This window comes from Bison bison, unplaced genomic scaffold, assembly GCF_000754665.1.
Source record: "Bison bison bison isolate TAMUID 2011002044 unplaced genomic scaffold, Bison_UMD1.0 scf7180017864356, whole genome shotgun sequence".
In the NCBI taxonomy this organism is placed as follows: domain Eukaryota; kingdom Metazoa; phylum Chordata; class Mammalia; order Artiodactyla; family Bovidae; genus Bison; species Bison bison.
In genome coordinates this window covers 4,596,762-4,604,034 of record NW_011494928.1, presented here as the reverse complement: position 1 = coordinate 4,604,034, position 7,273 = coordinate 4,596,762, and the positions used below count along the sequence as shown (strand labels likewise).

General features: G+C 36.0%; 1 pseudogene; it reads right to left on the bottom strand.

The window, feature by feature from the left end:
* LOC104999624 overlaps window positions 1-7,273 on the bottom strand; it is a 96,325-nt pseudogene that overhangs the window by 32,030 nt on the left and 57,022 nt on the right.

Sequence of the window (7,273 nt, the reverse complement as noted above, 5' to 3'; positions counted from 1 at the left end):
GATTTCTTTGGAAGGAATGATGCTAAAGCTGAAACTCCAGTACTTTGGCCACTTCATGCGAAGAGTTGACTCACTGGAAAAGACTCTGATGCTGGATTGAGGGCAGGAGGAGAAGGGGACGACAGAGGATGATATGGCTGGATGGCATCACTGACTCGATGGACGTGAGTGTGAGTGAACTCCAGGAGTTGGTGATGGACAGGGAGGCCTGGCATGCTGCGATTCATGGGGTCGCAAAGAGTCGGACATGACTGAGCGACTGATCTGATCTGATTTGATATGTATTGAGTTATCTAGGGCTGAGTTAATAAATGCTTCCGAAAAGAAGATTGTGAAAATAAGACTCTCATTAATAATCTTATAAATATGGATTCTAATACCATAAGTCTTTTTCTGAACTATGAATAATTTTTGCTAATTTTAACTGCATTCCTAAGGAACATAATTCAAAAGGTTAAAGAAATCCCATCTCCTAACAGCTTAGTGAGATGATCCATACATTTTTCTGAACAACAACAGCAAACAATGCCTAATTTTTGTAACCATTTGTTACTTTTCACAGAACAGAACATACCAAGCAAAACCACAAACAAAATCTGTGGGAATTTCAGTGACACTGAGTTGCAAAGAACTGTCCTTTAGACAGAATGATTAATCGGTAAGTCGAGGTGAGTGGAGGTGGTGGTACTGAAACTGTTTACAAATTCTTTGACACTTTTCTCTGAAATTCCCTCCCCTTAAATATGTGCTGGCCTCAGTAACTGATTTCTACTGGATAGAGTCTGGGGAAATTGACTTTTGCTCTGTGGGAAAGCCCACCCTTAGCATCAGTCACTATTCTGTGAAGAAGCCCAGACCACATACTGAGCACCTTGTCAGTGCCCCCACTGACTGCCCCCAACTAATGTCCCATCCAAAAGCCGGCTCCAAGTGCCAGACATGTGCATGAACTAATCTTCAGATGACTCTGGTCCCCACCTTCACAACATCCCAGCTGGTGCCGACTGGAAAAGAAATGTGCTGGCTTCACTAACTGACCCTTGCCCCAACACAAATTTGTGAACAAAGTAAATGCTGTTTTGAGCCACTAGGTTTTGACATGCTTTATTATACAATTTGCTGGCAATAAATACCTGGCACAGATACTGATATTAAAAATGCCATTAAAAATAACTAAAAGATGTGAGAATGCCTTTCAACATGGAAGTAGGTGAGATCTGAATGGATTCAGAGAAAGAAATGAAAACCCAAAGCGCTTCATGACATTGTAAACTGAATCCTGATGGCCCTTAAAGAGGCTGCTGGTGACAGCTTCTAGGCAAGAGAAGAAAATGACACTGAAACACAGGGGGAAAGAGACTCTTGCTACGAACCAGCTGAAAGTATCAAGGAGAGAGATAAGCTATCAAAAAAAAAAAGTGGGGGGACTATTAAATATAAAGGAGCCAGGCTCAATTATATTTGGGTTCAATATCTGTTATCTCCTTTATAGCATCTCCACATGTCCAGTGGTCAAATGATGCTAAAAGAGAGAAAAAGCTTCTGGGCTAAGATCAAATCTAGGGTGCTACCAGGAAAACATGGTCTAAAGGTGAAGCCTGTAGACAGTAAAACCCTTCATTAAGATCCTGGAAAGACTTAAGGTGGTGCCACAAATTCCTTTAAAGATCTTAAGGGTATAAGAATTTTAAAGGCGTCATCCTACAAACCTTCACAAGAAACCCAAGTTGCAGAGCTTCTCTCAAAAAAAGATTTGTGAGGGTAGCTTCTCCAATGACGTGAACCCCAATCCAATTCACAGGGCACTAAAAGCTTTAAAGAGAAACTTGGCAGCAAAAAAAAAAAAAAAGTGCTTGGCCTAACAGAGACCAAGACATACAAATGAGAATAGGCCTTTGGGATTTTCTTAGAAGTTCAATAAAGAGGAAGCTGGCTTAAGAAACATGACTCAGCTACAGACAGAGGTCATTTCTTATGAAAAGGACAGCACACAGAGCTCAGAGGGTAGAGCAAAGGAGAAGCACTCCTATGGGCAGGACCAAGTCCTCTTCAAAGAGCTAGCAGCACCAAACTTGACCTCAGAGCTGCTATGGACTACGGTGCCTCCTGTTTCCCATTTCTGAACAGGAGAGTCTAGTCATTCAGCAGAATGGTGGGAGTGTGGGTGGAAGATAACTTGTCCCTTTAGTTCTCAAGGCTTAGTACTGAGAGGGTTGTGCTCACAGGGTCACATTCTAGAAATCACACCCAGAAACCTCATCCCCATGTGCCATCTGTATCTGATGAAGATGGCAAGACCTCTACTTGAGCCTGGACCTGACACTGTTAACAACTGAGACTTGAGAGGGAACGGGTAGGGAAAAGGGTACTTTTCATTGGAAGGAATATAAAAAATTGTGGCCAGTGAGTAACTGTGCTAGTTTCTAAATGTACCCATTAGTTTTAAAAACTTTATTCTGTAAAAAAGGTAGAATATAGGCCAAGTATAAGTGATTTGCTCCTATTGAACAGAAGATGATGAAAGTGGTGCTGTGTGAACTGCAAAGCAAGGTTAGACATGGCAGCAGAGCTTCTGCCTGGCTCTCAACCTGGGAACCAGGCTCCATGTTGCGAGTAAGCCCAGGCTGCAAAGAGAGCCTAGGTGTTCAGGGTAGGTGTTTAACTTGTCTGCCTTCACCAAAGTCCAGCCAACCACAGATACCAACTATCAGACAAGAGAATGAACACACTTTCACCCGACTCCAACCCCCAGCCCTCGAGCTGCCCCACCTGAAGCCAAGGGGACAAGAAGTCAGCCATCCTGGCCACCTTTTTCTAAGTGTAGATTTTGAACAAAACCAATGTTGTTTATTGAAGCCACTAAACTTAAAGCTAATTAGGAAAAAAAAAACAGAAAAATGGATTTTTGAAAAAAAGAAAATAAAGAAACATAACTTAAATGCAGGTAGAAACTGGTCTCCTATAAACTGGAATATAATAAAAGATGAGATTTTTAATGACAATGTTGATGAGAAGAAGCATATAACTAGAAGGAAGACTTAAGAACTATTCAGGAAGAAGTTTTTTCAGGGTTCCTTTCAATTACAATTTCTTACAAATAGGCAGGAGTGACTCCTTAGAATTTCTGCTCAAGGTTGAAAACAATGAAGACTAGTAAGCAATGAGACATATGATTTGAACTATAAGAAATAATTAGAAATAGTTTAATTACCAAAATCAGACTTTTGACCTCATCTCAATTTAATGAAATTCTAAAAGAGATGGGTAGCTTTGAGTAGTTACTAATCTAGAACTCAATCTTCATTGTCCTCTCCTCAGAGAGAGACATAAAACACCACGAGATGCCACTTCATACTTGCTAGGATGGCTATATTCACAGAGACAGGTAATGACTAGTGCTGACAGGAATTTATAGAAATGGGAATGTTTTACATAACATACTTTGGATAAAAATATAAAATGATGCAGCCATGCTGGAAAACAGTTTGGCAGGTCCTCAAAAGGTTAAACAGAGTTGCTGTGTAATACAGCAATTCTATTCATAACTATATTCCCAAAAGAAGTGAAAAAATATGTTCACACCAAAACTTAGACATAAATGTTCACAGGAACATTACTGACATTAGCCAAAAAGTAGAAACAACCCCAAAGGTCCATCAGATGATGAACGGATAAATAAAATGTGGTATGTCCATACAATAGAATATTATTGAGCAATAAAAGCAAGGAAATACTGATACATGTTAGATGTACCTTGAAAATATTATGCTAAATAAGAGAAGGCAGTCACAAAGGATACCATATTGTGTGATTCCACTGACACGAAATGTCCAGAAAGGGACATCTACAGTCAGAGAGTGGAGTCATGGTTCCCTCAGGCTGGGAAGGTCAGGAAGGGAAAAGTGGCACAGGGTGATTTCTTTGGAGGGTGATGAAAATGTTCTAACGTGGTAATACCTGTATAACTCTTTAAACACAATAAAGTTACTGAAGTGTACAGTTTAAATGAATGAACTGCATGGTATGTTCATTAGATTTCAACAAACCTGTCACCAAAAACAACAGATGCTTTGGGGTCATTAATGCTGTGCTGCTCAGCTTCAGATCACCAGCCAGGGTTCAAGACAGACAGAGTCAAGAGTGTGCCCTTTTTATCTCAAAATGATATAGGGAAAAGCTGTCTTTTTTAGTGGTGTTCAACCTAAAAAATTAATAGACAAATCTGTGTTTCACTGCTCAAAGCATGGAATGATTTATATTTCCCCAAATTAAGTGATTTTGGGGTTCTAAAACTGATTAAAAATTACCTTATGTTTTAGCATATTAATTTGAATATCCATTTCAGTTTGACTGGTTTTTAAATCTCCATGGAAACTAAGCTCTCATTTTCATATTCATTTAACTTCCTTCTTGTCATTTTTAAGAGTTTCTTAAATCTGTAGAAACGTATAGAATGAGTAAGTTCTTTAAGAGAAGATATTTAATAATTCAACAGATATATGTTCTATCAGATAAAACAAACAAATCTATAAATTGTAATCCTTTCTCATTGTTCAAATTTAATGCTCCTTGAAAGCATAATAACTAAATTCTAATCTTAGATTAATATTATGAAGAAAAATTTTATCATATTTAAATGAACTGTGTGTGATATATGTAATATATGGGTTCTTATAAATAAGTTAATGTCAATTTTTAGCATGCTAGTGTGAAATATTAATTTAGTATTAAATATTAATTATAAACCAGAGATCAGTATTCAAGCTAAAGATGAAGAGATATGATATATGAATGTTTTTTGAAAAGACACAAGACATGTTTGTTCCTACTGACCACAGCCTCTACAAAAATAAAAGAAAGTAGATACAAAAAACCAACAAGATTCTCACTCAAAATTGAAAAAAAAAAAAAGAAAAATCTTTGGAGCCTGAATTAAGCGGGAAATAACCCAGGCTGAGAGTTTTAGAAGAAAGGAAATCAGAAGAAAGAGAGAGGGTACCAGTCTCTTCAAGACTATTTTAAGAGATGTAGAAACTTGCCCAGCACATTGTTAACAAAATGCAAAGCAATGTATAGAAAATTAAGAGAAAAATATTAATGATAATCAGAGAAGAACCCTTTGTATAATCATCTCTTGGCATCCACAGAGGACTGGTTGAAAAATCCCCCAACACTCTGTGGATACAAAATCCATGGATGCTCAAGTCTCTCTAAGCACATCTTCCCTATACTTTCAGTCATACCTAGATCACTTACATTATCTAATACAACATAAATGCTTTTATGTTATAAAAGCATTTTAAATACAGTTATAAATACAGTGTAATAAATACTAGCTATAAATACAGTGTAAACACTATGGAAATAGTTGCCAGCTTGAGACCAATCCAAGTTTTGCTTTTTGGAACTTTCTCAAATTTTTTTCCCTGAATACTTTTGATCTAGGGTTGGCTGAATCTGTAGATGATGAGGGTTAACCGTACTCAGCAAAAAAAACAGAAGCAGTTTTTTATCTTACTGATCAAAACATGGTCACTAATTTTATTTTTCTGTGAGTTACACATAGATTTTTGTATGTAAATTTGATAACTAAAATTTTGAGGCAAAAAGAAAATATAAGCCAAATCAAGATACTTATTTTTAATTTTATTTTTTTCAATTTTAATTTTTTATTTTTAAAATTATTTTAAATTTTATTTTATTTTTAAACTTTACAAATTGTATTAGTTTTGCCAAATATAAAAATGAATCCACCACAGGTATACATGTGTTCCCCATCCTGAACCCTCCTCCCTCCTCCCTCCCCATACCATCCCTCTGGGTCGTCCCAGTGCACTAGCCCCAGGCATCCTATATCCTGCATCGAACCTGGACTGGCAACTCGTTTCATATATGATATTAACTTTATAATATTGTATTGGTTTTGCCAAATATCGAAATGAATCTGCCACAGGTATACATGTGTTGTTGTTCAACAATAACACAGGTAGGTTTTTAGATAATAAATTACTTGAATGATGAAGGGAAGGAACACAATTAAAAGAAGGCAGGACTACCAAAAGGAACAAAGATACTTTGTAGAAGTAAAAATTCAGCATAGATGATGAGGAACAGAGTGACATTACTATATGCAGAGGCATGGTTGTCACTGTTTTAGAAATCATTACAGATAAGTATAACACTGCTGCACTCAAAAACATTTCAGATTGTGCTGACTTTCCACAGTAAACTTTTAAATAGGATAATGTGTTTAATTATGAAAATACAAATAAAAATGAATTTATGTCCGAAGATTTAAATGAAATAAAATTATACTTTTATTAATAGTTGAGATTATCAGAAATATTAAAATCTTACCCAGTAATCTCTTTTTCTAACTCACTGTTTTTCTTCTTTTCTTGGTCCAAGCTATTTTCCAGAGATTGTTTTAATTCAATGTATTTCTTTAATTGTTCCTTTTCATCCTCAGACTTAGAAAAAAACAATTTAGGAAAATTATTTTTAAACACCTAGAGAGGCTTATTCTTTCTTAAAAATATTATTTCTCATGAGTTCACAAGCTAATATGAATTTATAGTAAACACAATTTTTAAACCTGATTGATGCCAATAACAGATTTCAAAATTGACTTTTCCTAAAACAACTTAAAAAGATTTTTCATTTCATCATTTTTCTGGAGTTTAAATTGCCAACATTTATTTGTTAAAAATAGAGACTTTTACACATAAAACACTAAATGTTAATGAAAGTTTTATCAAGACAGTATGGTACTGGCACAAAGACAGAAATATTGATCAATGGAATAAAATAGAAAGCCCAGAGATAAATCCACGCACATATGGACACCTTATCTTTGACAAAGGAGGCAAGAATATACAATGGATTAAAGACAATCTCTTTAACAAGTGGTGCTGGGAAACCTGGTCAACCACTTGTAAAAGAATGAAACTGGACAACTTTCTAACACCATACACAAAAATAAACTCAAAATGGATTAAAGATCTAAACATAAGACCAGAAACTATAAAACTCCTAGAGGAGAACATAGGCAAAACACTCTCCAACATACATCACAGCAGGATCCTCTATGACCCACCTCCCAGAATATTGGAAATAAAAGCAAAAATAAACAAATGGGACCTAATTAACCTTGAAAGCTTCTGCACATCAAAGGAAACTATTAGCAAGGTGAAAAGACAGCCTTCAGAATGGGAGAAAATAATAGCAAATGAAGCAACCGACAAACAACTAATCTCAAAAATATACAAGTTTC